The sequence below is a fragment of the Dendropsophus ebraccatus genome, chromosome 1, assembly GCF_027789765.1.
Source record: "Dendropsophus ebraccatus isolate aDenEbr1 chromosome 1, aDenEbr1.pat, whole genome shotgun sequence".
Taxonomy (NCBI): domain Eukaryota; kingdom Metazoa; phylum Chordata; class Amphibia; order Anura; family Hylidae; genus Dendropsophus; species Dendropsophus ebraccatus.
Window position 1 is genome coordinate 13,911,673 of NC_091454.1, and position 5,324 is coordinate 13,916,996.

Sequence of the window (5,324 nt, forward strand, 5' to 3'; positions counted from 1 at the left end):
TTTTCTTCTTCTTCTTCTCCCGAAGAACCAACATTTGGCTTTTTCCATTTGTGGCAGATCACTGTACGGCTATTGTAAGGAGAACATCCTGCCTCTTTTGGCATCGGTTCCAAAGGCAGCTCAACTAAGTTCAGCAGAACAAACTTTTTTCTTTTCTTTTTTTTTTCTTTCCTCTCTCTCTCTCTCCGCCGAAGAAGCAAGACAAAAAAAAAATCCTGCAAAGCTTTTCCCCAGGTTTCTCGCTTTCTATCTTTTTTTTTTTTTTTATAATTTTGAGTTCCTTTTGCTATTATTTATTTATATACATATTTTTTTTTACATCGAGACAAACCTTAGCCGTGGTCTACGGAAGGAAAAAAGAAACCAAGGTGGGGGTCCTTTTCTTATCTTTTTGCCAGGAAAAAAAATGAGAAAAACAAAAACAGGAACGGCGGCGATTGACTAGATGTGCCTGATGTGCTGCAATCTTTCGATATTCCTAGTTAAAACCCTACTAACTGCCCCCATCCACCTCCCACCTCTTCTCTACCCACGCCTTTGCCTTTAACGCTCTCACTAACCTGTATCCCCATTTTTTCCTATTCATTCTAATGAAAACATCCGCCGGACTCTTCCTCTCCCTTCTTTACAGTGAGCTGTTTGCAGTCTCGATGGTACAAGCCAAAAAGCCGAGAGAGCGAGAGAGAGAAGGGAGGGGGCGGACAATCAAACCTCTACCAGCTAATTCTCTCATAGCAACAGTGGTTCTTGGTACGTCTGCTTTGGCATACATCAGCATTTCTACCCGGCCAAGTGTCCCGTTGCGTCATCTCTCGCCATTTCCCTCCACCAATTGAATCCTCTCTGTTGTAATCAAAAAATATATACTTTTAACTTCATTGGTAAATTTGAAAGGGGGGGGGGAGGAGGTAGCGGAGTTAGTGAGAGAGGGACTATTATACGTGCATCGGCTTGACTCAACTTTATGTACCGAAAAAGGAAGGACTTGGTTTTGAGGGTCAAGTAGTCGCATCCGCGTCTTCAGGGTTTCGTTATGGTATAGGAAGTGATATTCGAGGGTCGTTCCCTAAGGAAAGAATCCACGATGGGTTTTCGCGTATATATGTCCATATGTTTAGCTGTATTTATAGCTATATATATATATGTATATATATATATATAATGGTGTAAAAAAAACCACAGAATTGGGGGGGTCCTCAACGTAACTCGATAAGTTCAGCTTATAACAACTAGCCCTTGTATGTAGAAAATTTATTATATTAGTAGTAGTAGTATTAGTATATAGTAGTAGTAGTATATAGTATATATTATATTAGTAGTATATAGTATATATTATATTACATATATAATTATTATTATTATTATTATTATTATTATTATTATTATTATTATTATTATTATATGTGGGTCCTGATTTAAATTGTCTCTCCTAGGCCTCTAATCCATCCTATATCATATATAATACACCAACTATAAGGGCCTAATGTTTATTATTACATCCTAGGCCTTATTTTTTTATTATTTTTACTATTCTTTTATGCTTTGTTAAAAAAAAGCATAAAATGCAGGGTTATTTCTAAATATAATACAAAATAATTTTAACAGGCCCGAGGTATGAGGTAAACTGTGTCATGTTGGTGGATGTGTGTACGGTTTGTAGGGGATGGTTTATACTGGTTTTAGGCCTTTGCATTATAACGTGGTATAGAGTGGTGATCAATTGTAGATGAGATGTGCTGTAATATTAGACGATTGATTATACAGTAATATATGTGTATGATGGCGGCTGGGTCGATGCCAGCAGCTAGGGAGCCAATGGGCTTAGGGCCTAACTTTTTGGCTGGTTCTATATTGGTTTTTATGGAAGTTATTAGTAGTGAGGCACATGTAAGGATAGAGAGATAGATCATATATAACATATATATATATATATATACATTTTCTCTGTTTTTATATACCAGTAAAACCAAGATACAAGTTTCCTTAGCATATAACCTGGTATATACTGACTCATTCTCATGTGTGTTAGGTGCACAATGCCTCTTCTATAAAACTATATATATAAAGCAAGATTCTCTCTCTCTCTCTCTCTCTCTCTCTCTCTTTCTCTCTCTCTCTCCCTATACAGTATATGTCTCTTTATATGTATATACTGTATCTCTCTCTCTATACATATATATATATATATATATATATATATATATATATATATATATATATACTGTATCTCTCTATATATACTCTATATGTGTCTATATATATACTCTATATGCCTCTCTCTCTAGAAATACTGTATATGTCTGTCTGTATATATACTCTCTATATATGTATCTCTCTTCTATTTCTCTATATCTATACTGTATAGATCCCTCTATCCCTATATATGCTGTATATCTCGCTCTCTATAGACACACATACTGTATACATCTCTCTCACTATACATACTGTCTGTGTCACTCTATATATACTGTATACCCCCTCTCTCTATATATATTATATATGTCTCTTTCTCTATATTTACTGTATACATCTCTCTCTCTCCCTCTATATATACTGTATACCTCTCTCTCTCTTTCTCTCTCCCTCTATTTATACTGTATACCTCTCGTTCTCAATATATATATACTGTATACCTCTCTCTCTCTCTCTCTCCCTCTATATATACTGTATACCTCTCGTTCTCAATATATATACTGTATACCTCTCTCTCTATATACATACATACACATACTGTATATGTCTCTCTCTCTATTTGTCTCTTTCTCTCTCTCTCTCTCTCTCTGTATATATGCTGTATTTCTCTCTCTCTTTATATACTGTATATGTCTCTCTCTCTCTCTCTCTCTCTCTATATATATATACTGTTTACCTCTCGCTCTCAATATATATACTGTATCTCTCTCTCTATATATACATACACGTACTGTATACGTCTCTCTGTCTCTATTTGTCTCTCTCTCTGTATATATATTGTATATGTCTCTCTCTGTATATATATTGTATATGTCTCTCTCTGTATATATACTGTATATGCCTCTCTCTCTCTGTGTATATACTGTATACGTCTCTCTCTGTATATATACTGTATTTCTCTCTCTGTATATATACTGTATATGCCTCTCTCTCGGTATATCCTATATGTCTCTCTCTCTCTCTCTCTCTCTCTATATATATATAGTACATATCACTCTCTCTATATACTATATACATCTCTCTCTCTCTTTATATATATATATATATATATATATATATATATATGTATATACTGTATACAGGGGTGTAGCGCCCTGCCTGCTGCCGTCCTGCAGACATACGAGGGCTGCTTTCACTTTCTAGCAGCAGACGCAGCTCCTGGCTTCAGCCCTTTCTTCCTCTATCTGGACTCTGTATTTAAAGCCACATACATATATGTAACATATATATATATATATATATATATATATATATATATATATCGTATAGCATAAGAGCTGCATAAGCTGTGGACCTGCTCCAGGTTGGGGTCCTGTCCCCCGTGCTTCCCCTCCCTGTCACTTGTCACCAGCGTCTTCTCCTTCTTCCTGCCTCGCTGTCTCACTTATTCTTGTCATAATAAATTGAGATCTGTTGTTGTGCGCCCGTCATGGCTGCCATCTTGCCATGAGCCGTACAGATATCCTTTTTAATGCGGTGAAGGGGACCCTTAGGGATGTGACTTGTGCGAGTAATGGCGGGATAGAGAGCAAGGGTTAATAAGTGAGGAAACGTATAAAGTGGCAGGAGCCGGGTGTATTTGATTTCACTCCAGTATAAAACGTAGAACAGCGTGCAAACAACTTTATACGCCGCGCGTTAACTCCTTAACGTCCTGACACCTAGAGACGAACGACCTGCCAAGGCTTCTACACCTATATATTATACACACACCACACCCGTATACATATCTACATTACCTACTCTAATGTGACCACATAAACTATGAGAATACACAGTCATATACAGCACCAATATATCAGTAATAGGATACAATAGATGAGTCCCAGCAAACTCACAAATATGTCATCTTACAATATCTATCTATCAATCTCCTATCTATCCATCTCCTATCTATCCATCTCCTATCTATCTATCCATCTCCTATCTATCTATCTATCTATCTATCTATCTATCTATCTATCTATCTATCTATCCATCTCCTATCTATCCATCTATCTATCATCTATCTATCTATCTATCTATCTATCTCCTATCTATCTCCTATCTATCTATCTATCTATCTATCTATCTATCTATCTATCTATCTATCCATCTCCTATCTATCTATCTATCTATCTATCTATCTATCTATCTATCTCCTATCTATCTCCTATCTATCTATCTCCTATCTATCTATCTATCTATCTATCCATCTCCTATCTATCTATCTATCTATCTATCTATCTATCTATCTCCTATCTATCTATCTATCTATCTATCTCCTATCTATCTATCTATCTATCTATCTATCTCTCATATCTATCTATCTTCTATCCATCTATCTCCTATCTATCTATCTATCTATCTATCTATCTATCTATCTATCTATCTATCTCCTATCTCCTATCTATCTCCTATCTATCTATCTATCTATCTATCTACCTATCTCTCATATCTATCTATCTTCTATCTATCTATCTCCTATCTATCTCCTATCTATCTATCTATCTATCTATCTATCTATCTATCTATCTATCATATCTATCTATCTTCTATATTCATTCTTTCTTTGTCACCTATTTGTCATGTACATAGTTTTTCTTTCTTTCTTTCTTTCTTTCTTTCTTTCTTTCCTTCCTTCCTTCTTTCTTTTTCCTATCTATTATAGTTTCTTTCTCTTTCTTTCTTTCTTTCTTTCTTTCTTTCTTTCTTTCTTTCTTTCTTTCTTTCTTTCTTTCTTTCCTTCTTTCTTTCTTTTCTCCTATCTATCTATCTATCTATCTATCTATCTATCTATCTATCTATCTATTATAGTTTCTTTTTCACCTATCTATCCATAGCTATCTATTTGTCACGTACTTAGTTTGCTTGTTTGTTTCTCTCTTTTCTTCCATTCTTCCTTCTCTCCTTCTTTCTTTCTTTCTTTCTTTCTTTCTCTTATCTATCAATCAATCTATCTATCTCCTATCTATCTATTATAGTTTATCTATCTTCTATCTATCTATCTATCTATCTATCTATCTATCTATCTCCTATCTATCTATCTATCTATCTATCTATCTATCTATCTATCTATCTATCTATCTATCTATCTATCTATCTATCTATCTATCTATCATCTATCTATCTATCTATCTATCTATCTATCT

At 34.7% G+C, this 5,324-nt stretch overlaps 1 long non-coding RNA gene across 4 annotated transcripts in view; it reads left to right on the forward strand.

Moving 5' to 3' along the window:
- Window positions 1-5,324, forward strand: part of LOC138789217 (uncharacterized) — a 52,893-nt gene continuing 47,569 nt past the window's right edge. For 2 of the 4 annotated variants that reach the window (XR_011362710.1, XR_011362709.1), the window contains exon 1: window positions 3-368. This is a non-coding gene — a long non-coding RNA (uncharacterized lncRNA). Of the gene's footprint in view, window positions 369-5,324 lie in introns of all 4 variants that reach the window. The other 2 variants (XR_011362708.1, XR_011362707.1) reach the window with 2 other exon arrangements.